Source organism: Lissotriton helveticus, chromosome 12 (assembly GCF_964261635.1).
Source record: "Lissotriton helveticus chromosome 12, aLisHel1.1, whole genome shotgun sequence".
Lineage (NCBI taxonomy): Eukaryota > Metazoa > Chordata > Amphibia > Caudata > Salamandridae > Lissotriton > Lissotriton helveticus.
Window position 1 is genome coordinate 557,560,822 of NC_136073.1, and position 24,015 is coordinate 557,584,836.

Here is a 24,015-nt window from a genome sequence, read left to right on the forward strand (position 1 = left end):
ATATAAGGACATCCTGGTACCGCGATTGGTAGAGGTCTATGCGGAGGCTCTTGAGATCGGTATCCTTCCCCCAACGTTCAGGGAGGTAGTAATCATTCTCACGCCCAAACAGGGGAGAGACCCCAATATATGTGGCTCTTACCAGCCATTGTCGCTGTTGAACCTGGATTATAAAATATTGGCCAAGGTTGTTGCAATTAGATTGTCATTGTTGATGGAATCAATCATTTCGCCGGTGCAGTTGGGATTCGTTCCCCATAGATCCACCTCTCTTAATTTGAGGACCTTATATACTGTGTTGCATAGGATTGATCCCTCCACGCCCGCAGCTGCCGTTCTTCTGGATGCTGAAAAGGTGTTCGATTCCCTCGAATGGCCCTTTTTCCTATCTGTCATGCGCCGTATGGGTATGCCGGACTGCTTTGTCTCCACAGTGGCTCTGTTATACATTAAGCCGACGGCCAGACTGCGCCTTAACGGCACTCTCTCCGATCCTTTTCCCTTAACTTGTGGTACGAGACAGGGGTGTCCCTTATCTCAGCTCCTTTTTATTTTGGACATGGACCCTTTAGTACACCAGTTCCAAGATAATCACTTACACCGTGGCCTTCAATTTCGAACTGGCCCCCTTTTCATTTCATTGTATGCGGACAAAACTGTTCTCTATGTTAGGATGCCCCATATCAATCTAGAGCCCTTGATTTTGGAAATCATTTGCCGTACCACACTCCTGAGGCGGAAAGCCGGGAGCTAGGTTCTTTTAAAAATTGTTGTTGTGACTATAATTTGTGCTTTTAATCATCACTTACCCACTGTAACCTCCCCGCTTTTGAAAGCGGACTTAGCGCTGTTGGACACCTGGCGTAGGACGCTTCTCTCAGCGCTTCGCCCAGCCCACAGGCCACGCCCCCTTCGGAGGCCACGCCCACTGCCCAACTCCATAAAGGGACGCTGATTGCTAGCGCCGCCATTTGCCGTACCACACTTCTGAGGCGGAAAGCCGGGAGCTAGGTTCTTTTAAAAATTGTTGTTGTAACTATAATTTGTGGTTTTAATCATCACTTACCCACTGTAACCTCCCCACTTTTGAAAGCGGACTTAGCGCTGTTGGACACCTGGCGTAGGACGCTTCTTTCAGCGCTTCGCCCAGCCCGCAGGCCACGCCCCCTTCGGAGGCCACACCCCATTCGGAGGCCACGCCCACTGCCCAACTCCATAAAGGGACGCTGATTGCTAGCGCCGCCATTTGCCGTACCACACTCCTGAGGCGGAATGCCGGGAGCTAGGTTCTTTTAAAAATTGTTGTTGTGACTATAATTTGTGCTTTTAATCATCACTTACCCACTGTAACCTCCCCGCTTTTGAAAGCGGACTTAGCGCTGTTGGACACCTGGCGTAGGACGCTTCTCTCAGCGCTTCGCCCAGCCCGCAGGCCACGCCCCCTTCGGAGGCCACGCCCACTGCCCAACTTCATAAAGGGACGCTGATTGCTAGCGCCGCCATTTGCCGTACCACACTCCTGAGGCGGGAAGCCGGGAGCTAGGTTCTTTTAAAAATTGTTGTTGTGACTATAATTTGTGCTTTTAATCATCACTTACCCACTGTAACCTCCCCGCTTTTGAAAGCGGACTTAGCGCTGTTGGACACCTGGCGTAGGACGCTTCTCTCAGCGCTTCGCCCAGCCCGCAGGCCACGCCCCCTTCGGAGGCCACGCCCACTGCCCAACTCCATAAAGGGACTCTGATTGCTAGCGCAGCCATTTGCCGTACCACACTCCTGAGGCGGAAAGCCGGGAGCTAGGTTCTTTTAAAAATTGTTGTGACTATAATTTGTGGTTTTAATCATCACTTACCCACTGTAACCTCCCCGCTTTTGAAAGCGGACTTAGCGCTGTTGGACACCTGGCGTAGGACGCTTCTCTCAGCGCTTCGTCCAGCCCGCAGGCCACGCCCCCTTCGGAGGCCACGCCCACTGCCTACCGGTCCTCCTTGCTTTAAATCATGTGTTTTCCCAGGAAGCGCAGCGGACGAGCGCAGCGGGCGCGACGTTTGCGCGCCAAAGGCGCGCCAAAGGAAAGCCCGTCTGCGCCCGTCCGCGACCGACCGGGGCCAGGGGCTGGTCACTCTGCTGCCCTTATTCAATATTCATCTGTGCAGCTTACCGGTCTCCAAGGCCCGTGGCCACTAGACGACTCCGTATCAGCCCGAATCACCAGGCTAGGTCTTTCGTCTTCATATGTCCTTCCCCATTCTTACCCCTTACCCTTATCTTCGGCCAGCTGCCCCATCGCCGTCTCACCAATTGGCCCATCCTCTACGGCTGTCTCCGCGATGTACCTTAATACTAGATCAGCAGTCAAACACCAGCACGATCTTTTCACGCTATTGGATTTACACAAACCTGATCTCCTATTCCTTACCGAGACCTGGTTTTCTGACAGCTCCCTTCCTTCCTTGCTGGCTTTGCTCCCCCCTTCCTATTATGCTCTCCGAGCCGATCGTACTCCCGGCAAGCCAGGAGGAGGAGTTGCATTGATTGCCCGCAAAGAAATTATTTTTCAACCTTTAGTTTTTTCCCCTCTGGGATCGTCTGATTGTTTAGTGGCCCGCTCACTTTCCTTCACTCCCCCACTCACCTGTGTCCTCATTTACCGACCCCCCTCCTCCCCGCAATTATTTCTCCCAGGTTTCCTAGACCTGGTGGCCACTCTGGTAGTCAATCACTCGTTCATTGTGGTTCTTGGAGACTTTAACTTTTGGCCCTCGGACGCCGCCGAGTGTACAGCCTCCAAGGAGTGCTCAGAATCGCTCCGTTCTCTCAATTTTATTTCTGCCGTTCACGCTTCCACCCATAGTCTGGGCCACACCCTCGATCAAATTTGGTACCGTGATTGCCCGGTCACCTCACTGTCCATCTCCCCCTGTACTTGGTCCGATCATTTTCTTATTTCCTTTTCCATATCCCTCTGTTCAGTTCCTAAGCCTCCCCTAATCAAACACATCTGGGCGCGCTCATGGAACCGCGTGGACGTAGCTTCCCTGTCTGCCACACTCTCCGCGTCTAGCCCGGATCTTTCAGGGCTGCCATCTCTTGGACAAGTGGAATCCATCAATGGATGGCTGCGGGCCGGCTGCGACTTAGTCGCCCGGCTAAAGCGCATATCATCTAAGCGCTCCAAAGATGCAAACCGTTGGTTCAATGATGAATTGAAGACCCAAAAACTCAATCTTCGCCGAGCGGAGCGTCGCTGGCAGCGGGACTACTGTCCTATTTTAAGAAATCATTACATCACCCTTTTGGCCCTATATAAGAATTCTATTCTTGTAACAAATAAGGCCTATTTCTCGTTTAAAATTCAGTCCGCCGAGAATCGGCCTAGAGAAATCTTTTCCATTGTTCAAGATTTAGCATTTTCTGATAGGGCCACACTCAAACCTTCTCCTTCACAGCTCCTCTGTGACTCCCTTAACTCTTTTTTTCTCGATAAAATTAGCACGATCAAAGCTAACATCCCCCTTCCGTCCCCTTCCTTCATTAGCCCTCACTGTCCCTCACCCGTAGCCCGTTTGGATTCTATCCCTCTCCTCACAACCGACTCCTTCCTTTCCCTTCTTCCCCTGGTTAAGTCTGGTTCCCCTCTGGATTCCTGTCCTGCTCACATTTTGAAACAGATTTACTCTGTCTGTGTTTCACCACCCCTTACTTTTCTCAATAGCTCTCTTTCCCAAGGCATTGTCACTCCATCACTTAAATCGGCGGTTATAGTACCCATCCTAAAAAAACCTGGTGCCGACCCGTCCGTTTCAGCCAACTACCGCCCTATTTCACTTCTTCCGTTCCTGGCCAAGGTACTGGAACGCCACGTAGCTAGAACCATGAGCACCTTTGTGGAAGAGAACAGTGTCTTGGCCTCCAGGCAGGCTGGTTTCCGCCCCGCACATTCTACCGAGACCGTGGTCATATTGGTCCTGGACAATCTCAGGGAGGGTATGGACACTGGTCATCCCAGGCCTTGGTCCTTCTCGATCTTTCCGCAGCGTTCGACACGGTGGATCATGCCATCTTACTTTCCCGTGTCGGAGCGGCGGGAATCGGGGGTTCGGCCTTGGTCTGGCTGTCCTCCTTCCTGAGCGGCCGCACTCAAGCAGTTCGCTTGGGCGACTATTCGGCCGATGTCCGGCCTGTACATTGCGGGGTTCCCCAAGGATCTTCCATTTCCCCATTATTATTTAATTTGTATATCGCCCCTCTTATTTTTGCTCTACAACAGCTGGATGTCTCCGTTTATAATTACGCGGATGACCTCCAGCTTATTTTCTCACTATCCTCCTTCCCTGCGTCAATATCTAATTGTCAGTCTGTCATGACCTTCATCCAGGACTGGATGAGTCACAACCACCTGAAACTCAATCCCGATAAAACGGAGTTGGTGTTGACAGGTGGTTGCTCCAGTCCATGGTCCTCCCTCTTCTGGCCCTCTTCTTTAGGCCCCCCACCCATTCCCTCTTCCTCCGTTAAAACTCTTGGTTTCAAACTCAACAACCAACTCTCCCTCCACTCCCAAGTTAGTGCGGTCGTGTCTTCAGCTTTTCTTTCTCTCCGGACAATCCGTAAAGTTTCTAGGTTCTTTTCTCCTTCTGCCCTTAAACGTATACTTTTGGCGATGGTGTCATCCCGCTTGGACTATGGCAATACCCTTTATTGTGGCATGCCAGCGTACCTTGTGAGGCGCCTCTAGTTGATCCAGAACCAGGCGGCTCGCCTGGTTTTCAATTTATCAAAATTTCATCACGTCACGCCCCTTCTCAAATCCCTACATTGGCTCCCCGTACAGCAACGTGCCCTGTTCAAGCTGGGCTGCATCATTTTCAATGTCCGGTTTGGCTCTGCTCCTGCTTTCATTACTTTTGCAATTCATGTTTACACCCCGTCTAGGGAATTGCGCTCAGCTACCCAACAACTTCTCGTAGTCCCTCGCTTCAAACGGAAAAAATGGGGGGGATCCAAATTTTCCACCTTGGCTCCTGCCTTTTGGAATTCTCTCCCTATCCACGTGAGATCCTGCCCTCAGTACTCCCTCTTCCGGAAGGCCCTTAAAACTTTTCTTTTTACTCAGGCCTTTCCTGTTTAATTGCCCCTGTGGCTCCTAGTCTTTTTGTTCTTTGGGTTTTGTTGTACTGCATAAAACGCCATGAAACCGCTCGGTGTACGTGCGCTCAAGAAATAATTTTAAACTCAAACTCATTAGGTTCGGAAGGTTTTCAGGGCTCAGTATTAACTGGCATAAGTCCGTTATTTTTCCCCTCACGGCTGGCACCACTGCCTGGACTTGCGAGTTCCCACTGGAATGGTGTTACGACTCGGTTAAGTATCTCGGAGTCCATATTCATCTAGACACTACTACAATGATCAGACTCAACTATGGTAGGGCAATTGGCTCGTTAGAGTCACAGATCGTGAAATGGCTACGTCTCCCACTGTCTATGGCAGGCAGGATTGCTATAATTACGATGGTGGTCCTGCCCCGGTTTCTCTATCTTTTTAATAACATCCCTATCCCGCTCACAAAGACTTTTTTCCTACAGCTGCGTTCACTACTTTTATGATTAGTGTGAGGGGATCAATCGCCACAAGTCAGTTGGAAGATTCTTACTTTACCATATAGTAGAGGTGGGTTCGGGGTACCGGATTTCTATTTGTACTACCTGATCGCACAATGCTGCTACGCGTATGCTTGGTTCCATCCGGATGCACGCGTCCCATATCTGAAACCAGAGGCAGACATGGTACTCCTGCATCAGCTCATTACTATTCTACCCTCTGGCTTCCCCCGGGATCCGCGGGATGTTCAAACGGTCTCTACCATGTGTTGGGCTTGGGACAGGCTACGTAGACTATTAGGGTTTGATTCACTATATTCTCCGGATCTATTTCTGCCTAACCCTTCCTTGCTTCAGATAACTGGGGAGACCTTGGTTCAACGCACCTTGGAGAAATTTCACGTTTGTACATTTGGTGACCTATTCCCGGAAGGTCATGCCTTTTCGATATCGGAAGAGGCCCGCTTCAGCGAGCGTACTTTTATGGATACCTTTGTCCTGACCTGTGTGTCTTCTGCCCTTCGAGCCGTGTTTCCCTCTTTTCCTTCTGCCCCTGAACCTAAACCCTCCCCTGACGATGGTGATACAGAGCCCTGCAGGGGCGCATCTGATTTCCAAATTATACAAACAGTGTTGTGCGATTCGGCCAATGGCTGACACCAGGGTGCGGGCGGCATGGGAGGTAGACTCAGGAAAGCCTATATCGGACGACCAATGGGAGCAGTGTTGTAGGGCCACCGGGTAGATCTTCTTGAACAGTAGACACAAACTACTCCATTTTAAATTTCTCTGTAGGATGTACTACACTCCTGCCCACTCCCATAGAATAGACAATGCCAGACCACACCACTGTCTGAGGTGCTTATCTCCCTTTGCAGACTTCGCTCACCTTGCCTGGACGTGTCCTAAAATTCATCAGTATTGGACGCGTGTTCACTCTACGCTAGGGGACATATTATCCATGCAGCTCCAGCCCACTCCAGAGATTGCTCTGCTGGGTTATGTAGCAAAACTTCCCTCGGAAGGTTCAAAAACTGGCTGCCCTGGGGTTTCTATTGGCCGAACGCGAGATTGCACTATTGTGGGGTAGCAGTAGAACCCCCACTCTGCAAGCCTGCCTAAGAAGCTTGGCATTTTGTAATGTCAACTGCGAGGAGTTTTATACTCTGCTTCCCAGGTCTTCCAGGCCTGTGGACATATGGGGCCCATACAGAGACTACATAGCCCGAAGTACGATGACACAGAACACACAAGTGGCTGCTGGCATAGTCCCTGAGAGGGTGGGTTAGATGCACATTTTGGGTAGGAGGGGAGGTCGTCTCTTGGAGTGGTTCATGGAAATGTGTGCCTCCCTGCTGCTTGGCATGGTTCTCCTTGCTGGGGATGGAGTGATCTTCTTCCATTATTTTTATTTTTATTTTGCTTTTGTGTTGTTTGGCCTTTTGTACATTGTATGCATTTAATATTAGACTGTATTGCATTTCTAGCCACCATTGCAATATGTGACTGTGTAATGCTTGGTCTGCCACGGGTGAACAATATCACAGTTGATGACATACTCTGCATTGTATCACCATTGTTACAGCTCTGTGTAAAACCAGAAAATAAAGTATTAAAAAAAAAAAAAAAGCTAAAAAACTTCAACACGTGTCTGTTCTACTCTAGCCCCACCAGCCTGGTAGAGGTGCCGACAGGCTGGCGCAATGACAAGACAGTACTATGCAGGTGCTAGGGTGACAGTCACTCGAGGCATGAAGAAGCATCACATTTGACTCACTTGACAAAGGTATTAGAAGCAAAATATCACTTAGTATATGGCTCCAAATGTCCTTGCACTGGACCTGGATATGTCCATCAGGTAATCTACCCATCCCATATAGGTGAGGTTGTCCCTTGTCTTTATAATTATTCGTTTGGGTGGGGTTATGACTCATGTGAGAGAGGTATTGCAGGTCATCTGCTCGAAATAGTAATTGCTTGTCACAGTACGGAGTCGATGTTGCAAAGGGTAATATGTGCCCTGTGCCTGCCCTGTTTCAATAGCTTTACTGTCACTAGGGAAGTAGCTTCAGGGGGATGTTACACCCCTCTAATATATATATATATATATATATATATATATATATATATATATATATAGTAGGTTACAGGAGCTTTCAGTCAGGTTTGGTAAGATGTCTGAGTTTTTAAAAATCTCAGGTGAAATCCGACAATCAGAAAAAACACACACACTCTCTTCTATTATGATGACCTTAAAACATGGGTATTTTACGAAATGCTGGGGCATATTTACAAGGGATTATCACCACCAGAGCGTCACTTTGTATGGCGTCTGGTGGCAATTTGCCCTTTGCCTTATGAAAAAGGTTGCGTTAAGCCACCACATTGTGAATAAGGCCCCTTTTGACCTATCACTTTGTGTGAAAGGGGCCGGCAATGGATGTTGCAGTGGGCATTCCGACACAACACCCATTGCTTTTGACGCTGCCACCTATTTACAAGGGTAATGTAAATATGGAGCAGCGCCAAAAAATAGACCCGGGAACACCTGGTCTTAACCTAGCAAAACAAGGCAAAATTATTAATTTCGGTGTGTGTGCTACATATTTTTATGTGTGCTTCATTATGCAGCACACACAGAAAGAGCAAAAACGAGGAGAAATTAATAATTTTGCTTTGTTTCGCCAGGTTAAGACCAGGTGCTCCCGGGTCTAATTTTTCGCCATTAGTGATTGTTCATGTATAGTAAGGTGTCCTGTTCTGAGCATAAACAATCATTACAAAATTATGAGTTGCAACTTCTATGTGTGCTGCACAAAGCAGAACACATAGAAGTTACAAATCACCATTATGAATTGGTTTTGTGCAGGAAGGGAAACCTTCCTGCACATGAACAATCTTTCCCTGCAAATCAGACACCCATAGTGCAAGGTTGCCTGCATTGGCGCTAGGCAGCTAGATTTAGCACCACCTTGTAAATAAAGTGGTACAAAAGGGGTTGGTGAGGGACGGAGCATCTGAACCAATCAAACACTCACACCCAGTCAACAGATCTGGGTTTAATCCATCACCGTTCTTTAGCCCACTCTGCCACCCCAGTTCAGACATGGCTATATGCAAATCAGTCTGACCCTGTGCCTCATGGGAACAGTCCAGCCCGAACTGCCAAGCCATGCCTTCCCAGGACCAGAAACAAGCTTCCGAGGACCGGTTTCTGGCATTTCAGCCGTCTTCAGCCTGGCTTGCTTGAATCCAGTGGAAAAGTGAGCAAGGGACTCACGTCTGAGCATACGCTTCCAACTTATGGCAAACAAAGTCGTACAAAAGGGGGTGGTGATGGACGGAGCATCTGAACCAATCAAACACTCACACCCAGTCAACAGATCTGGGTTTAATCCATCACTGTTCTTTAGCCCACTCCGCCACCCCAGTTCAGACATGGGCATATGCGAATCAGTCTGACCCTATGCCTCATGGGAACAGTCCAGCCCCAACTGCCAAGCCATGCCTTTCCTGGACCGTAAACAAGCTTCCGAGGACCGGTTTCTGGCATTTCAGCCGTCTTCAGCCCGGCTTGCTTGAATCCAGTGGCAAAGTGAGCAAGGGACTCACGTCTGAGCATACCTTGCCAACATATGGCGAACAAAGTGGTACAAAAGGGGGTGGTGATGGACAGAGCATCTGAACCAATCAAACACTCACAACCAGTCAACAGATCTCGGTTTAATCCATCACCGTTCTTTATCCCACTCCGCCACCCCAGTTCAGACATGGCCATATGCAAATCAGTCTGACCCTGTACCTCATGGGAACAGTCCAGCCCGAACTGCCAAGCCATGCCTTCCCTGGACCAGAAACAAGCTTCCGAGGACCGGTTTCTGGCATTTCAGCCGTCTTCAGCCCGGCTTGCTTGAATCCAGTGACAAAGTGAGCAAGGATCTCACGTTTGAGCATACCCAGCCAACTTATGGCGAACAAAGTGGTACAAAAGGGGGTGGTGATGGACGGAGCATCTTAACCAATCAAACACTCACACCCAGTCAACAGATCTGGGTTTAATCCATCACCGTTCTTAAGCCCACTCCGCCACCCCAGTTCAGACATGGCCATATGCAAATCAGTCTGACCCTGTGCCTCATGGGAACAGTCCAGCCCGAACTGCCAAGCCATGCCTTCCCTGAAGCGGAAACAAGCTTCCGAGGACCAGTTTCTGGCACAAACCAGCACACATAGAAGTTACAAATCCCCATTATGGATTGCTTTTGTTCAGGAAGGAAACCTTCCTGCACATGAACAACCATCCGCTGCAAAGCAGACACCCATAGTGCAAGGGTGCCTGCATTGGTGCTAGGTAGCTAGATTTAGCATCAGCGCTAGGGGAAACACAAGGGTGCACCACATTCTTGTAAATACAGTGCATCCCCGCGTTTTTAAACTGACAGAGTGCAGCGTTAGCAATTTTGGAGCTACACCATACTCCGCCAGGTTATTGTGAATATACACTGCTGTGTTTTAGCACCCCTCTCAATCTGCACTCCTTTACCTTTCAATTGGCCCTTAAGCTCCCCTCATGCGCTACTTCTCATATAATAATTAACATAAAACCAGATTGATTGTGGGAAAATTTGAAGCTCACACTCCTCTAGTCTTACTGACCAAGCTACGCCCCAAACAGTCACCTTGTAAACATCTCTTGCATCAATCATTGGTATCAAAATCATGCAGTAACTAACAAGTGGCCACTTCATGCTATGGGTACCAATAGAAGTATCTGAGGTGCAGCAAAACAATAATCAATCAATCAATCAATACATTTATAGAGCGCTCTACTCACCCGCGAGGGTCTCAAGGCGCTGAAGGGAGAAGGGGGGGCACTACTGCTCGAATAGCCAGGTCTTGAGGTGTTTCCTGAAGGTGAGATGGTCCTGGGTCAGTCGTAGGTGTGCGGGGAAGGAGTTCCATGTCTTGGCGGCCAGGTAGGAGAACGATCTTCCTCCGGTGGTGGCTCTGCGAATCCATGGGATGGTTGCGAGGGCGAGGCTGGCTGAGCGGAGCTGGCATGTAGGAGTGTAGAATGAGAGGCGGTTGTTGAGGTATTCGGGCCCCATGTCGTGGAGCGATTTGTGTGCGTGGGTGAGGAGCCTGAACGGGATCCTCTTACTGACGGGGAGCCAGTGCAGGTTTCTCAGGTGGGTAGATATGTGGCTGTGGCGAGGGAGGTCGAGGATGAGTTGTGCGGAGGCGTTCTGTATACGCTGAAGTCGTTTCTGAAGTTTGGCTGTGGTTCCTGTGTTAAGGGCGTTCCCGTAGTCCAGTCGGCTGGTGACGAGGGCCTGGGTGACCGTCTTTCTGGTTTCTGTGGGGATCCACCGGAAGATCTTTCGGAGCATGCGCAGGGTGTTGAAGCATGAGGATGAGATGGCGTTGACTTGTTTGGTCATCGTGAGGGAGCAGTCCAGGATGAATCCCAGGTTGCATGCGTGGTCCGTGGGTGTCGGTGCGGTGCCCAGCGCTGTGGGCCACCAGGAGTCGTCCCAGGCGGATGGGGATTGTCCGAGGATGAGGACTTCCGTCTTGTCTGAGGTCAGTTTCAGCCAACTGAGCTTCATCCATTCCGCGATGTCTTTCATTCCTTCCTGGAGGTTGGTTTTGGCGGTGGTTGGGTCTTTGGTGAGGGAGAGTATCAGCGGGATGTCGTCGGCGTAGGAGATGATGTTCAGGGTTGTGTTTGCGTGCGATGGTGGCGAGGGGGCTCATGTAGATATTGAAGAGGGTTGGGCTGAGCGAGGAGTCTTGGGGTACGCCGCAGATGATCTTGGTGGGCGTGGAGTGGAACGGCGGGAGGCAGACTCTCTGGGTTCTGTTGGAGAGGAACGAGGTGATCCAGTCCAGTGCTTTTCCTTGTATCCCAGTGTTGTAGAGGCGGGTTATTAGGGTGCGGTGGCAGACGGTATCAAAGGCGGCTGAGAGGTCTAGGAGGATGAGGGCGGTTGTCTGCCCGTTGTCCATCAGGGTCCTGATGTCGTCGGTGGCTGCGATAAGGGCTGTCTCGGTGCTGTGGTTGGCTCAAAATCTGGATTGGGATGGGTCGAGTGAGTTGTTTGCCTCGAGGAATGCAGTCAGCTGTTTCTTGACGGTCTTCTCAATGACTTTAGCCGGGAAGGGAAGAAGAGAGATGGGGCTGAAGTTCTTGAGGTCTATAGGGTCAGCTGTGGGTTTTTTCAGAAGGGCCTTGATCTCTGCGTGTTTCCAGCTCTCTGGGAAAGTGGCTGATGCAAAGGAGTTGTTTATGACGTTCCAGAGGTGGGGTGCGATGATGGTGTCGGCTTTGTTGTAGATGTAATGGGGGCATGGGTCAGAGGGCGAGCCAGATTAGATGGTGTTCATGACGTGGATGGTGTCTTCTGTGCTGATGGGGGTCCAGTTGCTTAGGGTGGTGGTGGGCGTCGTTGGTTTGGTGATTGGAGGCAGAGTCTGGGCGTCAAAGCTGTTGTTTATATCTGTGATCTTGCGGTAGAAGAACGTGGCAAGGGAGTTGCAGAGGTCTTGCAACTGTGCGATGTCGTTGTTGCTGGCGCTGGGTTTTACGATGCTGAAGAGTTCCTTGCTGTTGTTGTCCAGCCGCTCTTTGAACGATGTCCTTTTGGTGCTGCGGATCAGCTGGTGGTGTTTGCGAGTGGCGTTCTTGAGGGCTGTCATGTTTTCTGTCGTCCGTTCGTGGCGCCAAGTTTTTTCGAGAGTACGGCATGATTTCTTTGAGTCTTTGAGGGCATCGGTGAACCATGTGGTTTTCCTGTTGCTGGTCTTGCCTGGGGGGTTCTTCAGTGGAGCAAGGTTGTCGGCGCAGTTGGTGATCCACTGTGCGAGATTGTGAGCTGCGTCGTTGATTTCAGAGGAGTCGGCTGGTGGGTTCTGGCTCAGTGATGTGGTTAGCTGGTCTGTGGTGACTTTGCTCCAGCATCTGCGGGGATCTGTAGCGTGCGGTGGTGGGATGTGGTCTTCTTGTAGGTGAAATGGATGCAGCTGTGGTCGGTCCAGTGTAGTCCGGTGGAGTAGCTGAAGGAAATGTGGTTGCTAGCCGAGAAGATGGGGTCCAGCGTGTGGCCGGTGTAGTGGGTGGGGGTGTTCACCAGTTGCTTGAGTCCGAGGTTGGCGAGGTTGGCGAGTAGGGTGGTGGTGTTGTTGTCGTTGTTGTTCTCCAGGTGGAAGTTCAGGTCCCCTAGGAGGATGTATTCTGGTGAGGTTAGTGCGTGCGGGCTGACGAAGTCGGCGATGGTTTCACGGAATTGTGTGCGCGGGTCCGGGGGTCTGTAGAGGAGGGTTCCTCTGAGTGTGGTTTTGGGGTCGGTGTGGTTCTGGAAGTGTAGGTGCTCGGCGGTGGAGAGTGTGTCTTCGGCGTTGGTCGTGACGCTGATGGTGTTCCTGTAGATGATGGCGATTCCTCCTCCGGTTTGGTTGACGCGGTCCTTCTGGGTGATCTTGTAGCCGTCCGGGATGGCTATGGCGATGTCGGGGGCCGAGGAGGCGTTCATCCAGGTTTCCGTGAGGAAGGCGACATCCGGTGCTGTTGTGTCGAGGAGGTCCCAGAGTTCGATGGCGTGCTTGTGGACGGAGCGGGTGTTGTGGAGGATGCACTTGAGGTGGTTGTTGTTGATGTTAGGTCCGGCGGGCGGGGTGCAGGATCAGAGGCAGGTGAATTTGCAGGCTAGGCAGGTGAAGGATCCGTGGGTGTGTTTTGGGGTGGCTCGGTAGCAGGCGGTTGGTCGTCCGGTGTTGAGTGCGCTAAGGGCAGTGGTGTCGTATCTCAGTCGGGTAGCCTGGCTCCGGCGGTGGCCAGGGGTTCTGGTGCTGGGCGCGGTCCAGGCACGGACGGGCGCAGATGGGTTTGCCTTTGGCGCGCCAGCTGCGCGGCCTCCATATGAGGGGCTGTGGGAGGGAGGAGCAGCTGGGAGGCGGGAGCGGGGCGGCGAATGGGACAGCGGGGGGCGGGCTGCAGGGGCGGGAAAGTGACACAGAAAGCAAGAACGGGGGACCGGGGGGGGAGGACACAAAGGGCACAACAGTGGCAGTGAATAAGTACAATAAAGGCAACAAGTGAGAAAAACAAAAAGGCAACAGAGACGGCGGAGGACGCACGCAGGAAAACAAGCAAAGGCAAGGGCAAGGCCGACCTCGGAGGGGGAGAGGCGGTCTGATTACAGCAGAAAGCGGGGGGGCAGCGTCACAGGAGGACCGTGTGGCGATTCACACAAATCAGTGGACAACAAACAAAAAACAGGAAACAGGGGGACTTGAGCAAGGATGGAACAAAACAGGGCACGAGCAGGGGTAAACAAAACACAGAACTGAAGCAGCAAAACATGGGTAAATCTTCAGCAAAACAAAGGAAGACATGAACTACGGTACAGCAAAAAAAAAAAAAAAAAAAAAAAGAAGCAGGAAGACGAACCAAAGTACAGCAAAATAAAGAAATGAAGAAAGAAGTTGTGAGCGAGAATATAACAAAGAAGAAAGAATTAAATAAAGAAATGATCCAGGGATGAATAAAGGAAAGAAACGTGACAGGACTACATGAGTCAAGAATGAACAAAACAAAATATATAAACAGGGAGATATGAGCCAGGGTTATACAAAACCAAGGTAGGAAGCAGGAATACACCAGCCACGACAAACAAAACAAAGAAGCAGGTATACTCAAGCGAGAATGAATGAAACAAAGAAATGAAGTGGGGAGACATATGCCGGGATAAAACAAAACAACAAAATTAAGCAGAAAAAATTAGCCAGGATTATAAAAAACAAAGAGATTAAACAGGAAGGTGAAGACCAAGGTAAGCTAAAAGAAGAAATGTATCAGGGTGAAGAAAACAAAAAGATTAATCAAGATGACATGAGCCAGGGAGGAACAATACAAAACAATAAACAGCAAAAAAGAAAAAAGAAAAAAGAAAAAAAAACAGTAAAGCAGGAAAACACGAGACAGTGTGGAGCAAAGCAAAGACATGAAAATGGATGATATTGCCAAGAATAACTTTTTCTTTCCTCTGCTACTGCTTTTAAAACTAAAGTTTTCACCTTTAAAGTGGTACGAGAAGGCCAAAATCAAGACAGCTTGTGTCGTAAGCAAACCCACCCCTTTATTTTGCTATTTGCACCCCTACAGAATGCAGCACTTCTGAGATTAATGTTTAAGGCCAGTGCTCATTTGCTCCTTTGAAATCAAACAAGCATTGGCAAAGACAAAAGTTCTCACATTTGAAAGATCTATAACAGGCGCGCTGTAAACAAAACCTAAAAAGGATCTCTAGGTGGCAGATCTTTGAGTTATTCCTTAGTAATGTAAGAAGTATGTTGTGTCATTTGGCAACAAGCAGTTGTTATCCCGTGGAGCACTGGAAGCTACACGTGAATGTGCCCTCTTGTGGAAAACTAAACGTGGTTCACTGAAGTTCTGATCTGTGAAACAAAAGTATTTGTAAATGAAAAGTGCTCTGCTGTGAAACAATCAACAGGGAACATTAATGTGTACAACCAGGGCTTTAGGTGACCCGGGTCTCACCAGTGCAGAGCACCTGCAGTTTTTTAACCCCTTCCATGCTGGTGACGGAACCACTCCGTCACCAGCCATGGGTGGCTGGGCTAATGACGGAGTGATTCCGGCCCGGCCGCCGCGCCTGCGCGGCACTAATTTTGCGCCTGCGCGGCGCGTTCTATTGAGCGGGCGGGGCTGTGACGGAACCACTCCGTCATTAGCACAGCCCACCGGGGCTGGTGACGGAGAGGTTCCGTCACCAGCATGGCGGTGCCGCGCGGCCCCCCTCCCCCCCAGCGCCGCGGCGGAATTACCGCCGCGGCCAAGGGGTTAAAGGAGGCCTCGAAACGGGTCTCTATCGGGCTCTGTTTTGTGCCATGGCACAGGCGGTCCGTTTTAGTTCAGGACTGCAGTGACAGCAGGCACATCGATGTGCGCTGCTCACTTCTCACCAGTGGAGAAGTTATGGCATGACGTGCGTTGTAGGGGAAGGAAAAGCCTTTAAAGAGAGTCATTTTCTCTCTGGATTTCCTTTCTCTTTTTAAAAATCTCAGGAGCAGCAATATTGTCGGGGTGTCACCAGGGCTTTAAGTGGAAGCATTTTCAATATTATATACAAGCTATAGTTTTCTGCTTATTTATCTTACGCAACTAACATCCATTGACAAAGCCAATAGTCCCGACTTGTTGTAGGTATGATGTTACTTGTATCATATCTGGATGTAATGACAGAAACAGCAAAATAGAGGTCGGGCGGCACACTATTCTAAGCACAGATTTTTAGCTTATGTGTTTTTAAGCCACACCCTTAATTACATTGGCCACATCCCTTTGAGAGACCCCCCAGTCTGTCCATCCCAGTTAAAGCCCTGTGTACAACCATAGTATGCTAATGGCTGCATGTGAAACTACTGTGGCAAGGAATGATGGATTCTTGATCTAGAAAGCGTCTGATGGAAAAGTTGGGTTGTACACTTGAAAGCTCTCCCATTGAATACTGGGCTCAGCACATGAAAAGCTGCATGGAATGCTGAGTAGTATATGTGAAAGAGCTCCCTTGGAATGCTATGGGTATAAGGTAACACCTTATGAAATCTGGACGCTACACAAGAAACAGTGCCATGGATTGGTGGATAATACCTGTGTAATTGCATTTGCATTGCTGAAAATACACATGAAAGTTCTGTGATAGTTCTTTAATATGACATCTGGGTATGACCCATGAAAATGCTGTGTCATGGAAGGCTGAACACTAAAACCCTTGATGGCAAGTTGTTCTATATTGATGTGGTGAATCCTCTGCACACATGATTACTGTTACTGTGTGGTAATGCCCACCGAGTACTGGGCTTTTACAAGTTAACCCCTTCAGAATGGGGAATAATTGTGCCGACAAGGAATTATCATTTCCTGGGTGGTTTAATACACACATTTACCATCTGCTCAAGCAGATGGTCAATATGTGCAGGGGGTTCTGTGTGTCGTGGGGCAGAGGGAAGGTTGCACGAAGGGGAAGATTTGTTCTGGAGTGGGGGGGTGGGGCAGTCAATGCTCTCCTTTTGCCAGAGTAAAAAGTAAGAGTGGAGCAAATGGATCGGGTGGCAACCTTCCCTTCAACTCATTATCACACACATTGTGCCTTCTTCCAAAGTATAAAATAAGAGCGGTTTTCTGGTTGAAAAACAGGTTAAATGTTTGATAAATTGGCTGTTCATATTTCAGATTTGGTGGCTACAAATGAACTGTAAAGTGGGACATGCTGTTGAAAGGGGTTTTAATATGTGCTTTTTAAAGTTAGATGGCTCCTGACAGAAATTGTGGTGCTTTGGCCACGAGTTTGAGAAACAGTATCCTCTGGCAATTTTTGTTCTGTAGGATCAGTAAGTAGTCATAGAAGTGAATAACTAGATTTAGATTCTGGTATTCATAAAAGTGTCTCTCAATAAGAAACATATATAACATTGAATTATTTACCAGAGCTGCTCCATTGATACCAGGTTTGAGATGACTGAGTTTAGCAGCATCAGTCTGACTTACCGTCTAGAGTGGCCTATGTAGGAAAAATAAAATAAAATGCTAGACTTGTTAATAACCCTTTTCAGCCTGGGCCGTTGGGCACAAGTTCCCACTTTGGGCCCACTCTGGAAAATATTATCAAAAGTATGACATCAAAGTGACACCTCTAGTCTTAAAGGCATCCTAGACACGATGGTGTTGAATAATTCACTTCATATCAAATCTTTGCAGAATAGGGCCTAGCGTGGTCTCTCAATGGCGTAAACTCTGGAGCCCAGTGATATTACAAAATATTTTAAGACTACCATAGCCATCTAAATATATCTGCTATAAATGCTACTGTTTGGGCAGCAGTAGGCTGTAATCAGTAAACTTTACACACAGTGGGATTACCTGGCAACATCGTTTCAGAAATTCTTGCACACAATGTGCTGCTTAATCCTCCAAGCAGCTATTTACATTCTCGAACACAGCTGCTATTGTAAACGTTTGGAGAGCCTCTGCCATTAGATAAGGCCTGCATGATCCTGGGGGCGATTGATCGCGCGCCTTAATTCCAGCGACTGCCAGTCATTCTCTCCCGGGCCTGCTTGTGGAGATGCGGCCGGCGGACGTGTGGCTGCAGTTAATACATTAGCGGCTGCACGCGTCGAGAAGAAGCCGTCTTGGCAGGTCCCCGACTGCCGCTCGTCGCCTCGAAACGAACCTGTGAAATGCCTTTAACGTAATGAGCTGCACGTCAGATGCGCACCGGCGCCAGCTCGACGGCGAGCCGTCGCGCATAGATTGCTGCCTTTCAAGGTGCGCGCGCGGCTCTCGGGCGAGACGTTGGTGTATGAAAATGTGAGCGCGCGGAGCCAGTCCAGGTGCTCATCATCAGGAGAGGAGTGGAGCGCGCACTGCATGTGATGGAGGGCGGGGTACTAATGTCACGGAAGAGAGCGTCCGTAAAAAGGTTTGCGCGCACCTCGGTCTAGGCTTGCTGGAACGCATGTGGTGCCTGATACATTGTAATTGCATTTATACATGATAACATTTTAAGGTGGTAAGATGGAGAATTTGAAGTAAAAAAATTGGGGGAACTGATTTTTTTCCTTTGACGTATATTGAATTGGAGGAGATTTCTAGGTGGGAGTCACTTAAAATAAGCCGCTTTAGGCTTAAAAGATTGGGATTCTCCTGCCTGAATCAGGTTTGTTGGCATGTATTGACGCTTGCTCACTACTAATTACAAGGCATTGAAGCACTTTAAGCCGGGTAGCAGCTCCAGAATGCCAGGTTAGTGGTTAGTCCAGCATACATGCCAACATTTTGGCAGAGGAAAGTGGGCGATTTTTTTGAAAAATAAGCAGGAGTATGTATTTCTCCCATTGACTTTTATTGCAGCCTGCATCATATCTACTGGCATGTATGGGTCTTGCAAGTGGGCTTCTGCAAGATCGGATATCAGAAATTCAAATCTAAGTTTTGTTCATACCTGTCAGCTTTTCTCTATCTAAGGAGTGCAAAAAGAAACACTATTTCTGCTTGTCATTGTAAACTATTAAAATACAGCAGAAGAAAGAAAAGCAATGTTCCATTTTCTTTGCTTTAAACAGCTGGTTTAGTTATGTTCTGTGACCTGTTCTGACTTGCGTTCCACCTAGGCTGCATTGTGATGTCAGAACTCGACTGTAATAATTTATAATGGCTTCTGGTGTCCTTTCTTTATAATAGGTGACTGAGTGCTTCACTAGTGCATTTGTACATGGATTACAGAATCCAGGACCGGACTGGGAACCAAAACCGGCCCTGGCAAAGTGCTCGGCCAGCTATGCTGCAAAAACGGCCCCCAGTGGCCCAAAACCGGCCCCCACCCATGTGGCCCACCGGGGGATTGCCCGGTGCCCGCAACGGCCAGTCCGGGCCTGACAGAATCCCATGTATTATAAATAATTTAGAGACTGGTGTTTATACAGGGATTACAGAATCCCGCGTATTATATATATAGAATCATGAGGCCAGAGAGTTGTTCAATTACATTGATTGGGAAAAGAGTCCGAGTTCTCCAGCCTTCACCAGAATAGGTCATCCAGGATAACAGCATAATGACGTGCAGCACTTCCACTCTGACATCACACATCTACGTCATCCATTTAGGACATTAAACATTTATTAGAATGTGGTTTCCCTAAGAAGGATAACAGGGATTTAATATAGAACGTTTCTTTGATGGTCTCGGTTTTGTATCTTATATTAGGACAATGTTGTATAGTTTTATGTAACTGTTGTTTTGTTGCACACAAGTAGAGTCAGAGACCACACAAGTTATTTTCTGCTGCTGAGTGCCTATAAAGCATGGGCTTGCGCAACACATTCTCTACACTGTACATAACATTCATTACATCTTTCATTTTAATGAATGAAACTTCTGCTTTGTTGGGAAATGCATTTCATAACTCATTGGCATAATGGCCCAGGCCTAAGGCGCGATCAATACCAGATGAAAGCTGTGTGGTCGTTCAATGCTTCCTCATTATGTAAGGCAGCAATGTTACTGTAGCTGAACCGCGGGCCTGAGGAATGTCTTTGTGTGATTAGTGCGGCGTATGAGAGATGGTATCCATCTTCTCTTCAGGGATGCTAGGCACCCTAGATGTATGAGTCTATTCAGCACACGAGGATTGACACCTATTCAGCTTCTTACGACCGCAGCTAAATCCAGACATTGCTCTCTTGGTATGTCCACATTCCATCAAATGAAATCTAAGTGTGTTCGTTTGGTGGTTTTTGATGGACGACATATAAAAAAAACTGATTTGAGGGCTAATTTTATGGCAGATTTTTAATATGCCGCAACATTTCACTGACTGTAAATATCTGTAGCTGAGAAGCGGATGTTATCTTGTCCTTCATCCAGTGAAGAGCCAATGCATACCCCCTAAAAACCCTCTGTGCCCCAGAGGTGGGAAGATTCAGAAATGCGACAATGCCGTTACAAGTCACATGGAAAATGGAGTTAGATGTATTTAAAGGTTTTCCCTTGCAAAGGTTGTGCTTCTCGCGAAAAATAAATACTGGCAGTCTATGAAAATAGTGTCATTTTCATACAATGTCCACTAAACTAATAACAACTATTATCCCTTGCGAATCACAAGAAACTGGGACTGCTGCTTTCACCCCCTGATGCCTGGTTTACAATGTGCTACTTTGTTTTTGGTGTTGCAGCCCGCCTCTTTCAAATAGTGCAGTACTGGCACGTAATGAATGTGTACACAGATGTAGCTCTGTAGTCCTGCAACATCCGTTCAATAAGCATTTACAGATTACATTCGACATCGTGAATATTAATGAGGCACGGTTTCTGTGAGCGCGTGCTTATGGCCTCTACGCGCTGTGATCATAAATCCAGCATAGCTCTAAGATTTTGCCACGTTAATATCGTAGTCCCTGCTCAAAAGCCAAGCTGCAATGCGACTATGTCAAATCACAAAAATGTGTTCAATTAAATCACGACTCTAACCTATGTTAAGACAGCTGAAAGAAACATGCACTAACTGAGGAAGCAATTGCGCAACTACTATTTTCCAGGAAGTATGAGGCAGATTGTCAAGCCTATTTCCATTTGCAAATGGCCAAATTCTAGAACAGGCTGCATTTCAAAGAAAAAAAAAATCATTTAAAAACAGCCACAGACATGGTGGTCTGCTGAACCCAGCAGGACACCATCCCTGTGACGACTCCAAATCCGAATGGTTCGCAAATTGCGACCTACCTCATTAACATTCATGAGGTAGGTCGATTTGCGACCTACTAGGTATTGCTATTTGGAAATAAAAAGGTTCATATATGAGGAAAATCAATATTCGAATTGAGATTTGGACATAATCACAATTAGGAAATTGGTATTCCTAATATTGGTACATTTGGCCCTAAAGCATCAGGTGGGGTTTTCTAGATTATTATTATTATTATTATTATTAAAAGGCAATTTGTAAAATGCAAAATATACTTTTAGAGAGTCGCTTGGTGCTACAGAAGACCAACTATCATGTGGTGGAAGGTCTCAGGATGTGTTGTCACACCGTACATGGTGAACAGCTGATGCAAGGCTCTTGATGTCTTTGTGCAGGCTGGCGTACATATAACATACATTAAATGCCACAAAATAATCTGCAATCAAAAGGAAAGCAAGTGTAACAGAAAAAAGAAAATGTATGGAAGAGCCTGAAAACTAGGCCTGGCCAGAATTTCAATTACGTAGGAGGATTCAGAGTAATTTCGGTAATTGCGTGTTACTCTTTGGCGCAGAATTACCAGTATTTACATAATCACTCCTGTTTGCATAACTTGAGTAATTTTGGGGGTGGTAAAAATCCATATTTAGAGCGTGCAAGCATCTGTTGGCCCTTGCTGTTCATGTTCTTCTACATTTAGAGCTGTTTCTTAGTGCAAAATGCATCCTTGCATCCATTTTCGGTGGTTAGTGCATTTTGCTCTAAGAAAATGGCACTAAATGCGAGTAGTAATTTGGGATGAAATCCTACTTCAACAGCTATTTAGCGGGCGCGAATAACTTTTCGTGCTCTCTGTTCCTGTTCTGTTGCATTTCGAACTATTTCTTAGTGCAAAATGCAGCCTTGCATGCTAAAAGCAGAATTACTTTTCTCACATAATTCAAACTTAACAGCATGGAATTCTCAGTTAGTTCCACGTGATTACACTACAAAGGATTATGCTAGTTACGCCCACCCATACTGTAAACAGGCATCAAGAGTAAGGTATTGCAGTACAGGAAACAAGGCACTGAACTAATGGAAAAGAAAGAAAGCGAAAGTTGTGATTTTAGAGGAGGAAAGGCAAGCAATAAAGATCACCTATGAAGGAGAGTGGAAAAACAGAATAATCAATGTATCAGGTGCATTTGTTAAGCGTTCAGCTGCTTCGACAGAAGCATCCCAATGCTCAAAGCAGTGACTAGAACTGCTAACTTAAAACAAGGGGAATGTTTTAATAGAAGGAGCATACAATGAAAGGCTTATGATTAAAATATACGTTATATACAAATATAGTTGAGAACAACATGTTTGTCTGATGAGTAGAGAACAAACTTGGTCTATTCTATTGGCATTCATCATGTGGTGAACAGAAAGAGAAATAATGTAGGTGGCTTTATAAGGCATTTTAATTGCTTTATTAGATTGGTACACAGAGCAACAAAATCACAATAGGGACAAATCCACCTAAGTAAAAGAATAGGAACGGGTCTTAAAGTAAGTGAGTTTATGAGAAAGTGGATTAGTTGGGGTGGATGGTAGTCCACCATGAATAATAGTATCACTATTCTTGTTAGGTCCAATAAAGGTTTCAGTAATTTAAACCTGAGCTCAACCCCTGTCAGCTATGGCACTAAGGAGACAAACTGAACTTAAGAAACAGTATAAGCCATTAGAAGTACCAAAACAGTTAAAGAGACAAAAACAAAATGCAATAGAAATTCCACTCCAATTTATAAAAATAGGGAATATTTTATTGAACAAAATTATGCCAAAATGACAAAAATCCAATAAGGGGACTGTAGATGTGAATTTTGAAAGTTTGAATTACATTTTAGCACAAAAAAACACATAATACCAACTGCCAGTTGTTCGAGACCAGGACAACGGTATGGTTTAAGGCTGACTGAGCACGGGTCGGATATGAGTCCTAGGTTGGTCTTGGTCAGAGTTACCTTCTGTCTTATACGTTTTCTGAGAAGGTAGAACATCATTAGGGCACGGTAGCAGGCTGGATCCAAAGTCTTGGTCAGTTATGACAGATTGGTGAAGAATGAGGTCTCTGTGGAGCCATCGACGAAGGCAGAAAAAGGTCAAAGCAGGAAAGGTCAAGAGTTTTCACCCAGGATGCCATCAATGTCGATTGGATATTGCTTAGCATCGGGTTTAGTGAAGATTTCTACTTTCAGACTCAGTCTCTTTGATAGAAGTCAGATTCCTTCAGCTGAGCAAGGTTGCCGGCTGTAGCTGGAGAGGGTTTGATGTTGTTGGATGCTGGTCTGGGCTTCTGAATTGAATTTACTGTTAAGTAGAAAAACATAGCTGGAGCAGAAGCCAAGTTGGGCCCATTGGCAATGCACCTTTGTTGGAACGGCTTGGCAAGTTGGTCCTGGTCTTCTGTCAGTTCCCAAAGCATAAATCTTTGAAAAAGTTTCTGAATACTAGGTTTTAGGGTTTGACAAGAGGAGTAGTCTCTTCCATGTATCTAAGGCCCCCAGAACATTAGGGACACCACTTAGAGGTTAGGATTCACTCCAGTAGAAACCATCAGCAGGGTCCAGGAGAGGCTCATTTGTAGCTGGTCAGATGGGCTCTGCCAGAAAATGGCTTCTTGCAGTTTTTGTGATCCTGAAGCTTAAAATTAGGTCTGCCAACTGACCCGAGGAGTCCCCTTCTCACAGGTCACAGCTGCAGGTGCCGTCCTTTGTTTTCCACAGGTCCAGAGGAGTTCTAAAGAAGTCACAAGGGTGCCACTTTTATGTCTGGCACTAGCCTGTCTGTGGGTGTGGCTCCTGACCCCTTCCTCACTAATACAGAAAAAGTCCCCAGTAGCAGTCCTACTAACTTGTGCAGCCGTTACTGAGTACCCAATTGCACACAAACCTACTGTGCCCCTCTATAAATAAAACCAAGATAACAGGACCTTTCCATCCTCAGCTTCTCTTCCACTGGGATTGGTGCCTGGCAGGTTAGATGCCAATAGAGGGGATAAGCCCAGGTGTGAGCTACATGTGCCTGTGACAAGGCATGCCCTGTTGAAGCTAATTACGTTTCTGGCACTGCCCAGATGGTGACCCTTTTAGAGGAACAGGACACTCCCCCAAATACAAGC

General features: G+C 47.5%; 2 protein-coding genes across 2 annotated transcripts in view; one reads left to right on the top strand and one right to left on the bottom strand.

Annotated features, from left to right (window-relative positions):
• Positions 1-17,932, bottom strand: part of LOC144798761 (uncharacterized) — a 1,691,129-nt gene extending 1,673,197 nt beyond the window's left edge. The window contains exon 1 of the mRNA XM_078669781.1: positions 17,542-17,932. The gene's annotated coding sequence lies outside the window, so the exon portion shown is untranslated. The remainder of the gene's footprint in view (positions 1-17,541) is intronic.
• SMPD3 (sphingomyelin phosphodiesterase 3) overlaps positions 1-24,015 on the top strand; it is a 1,033,773-nt gene that overhangs the window by 546,621 nt on the left and 463,137 nt on the right. The window lies entirely within an intron of this gene.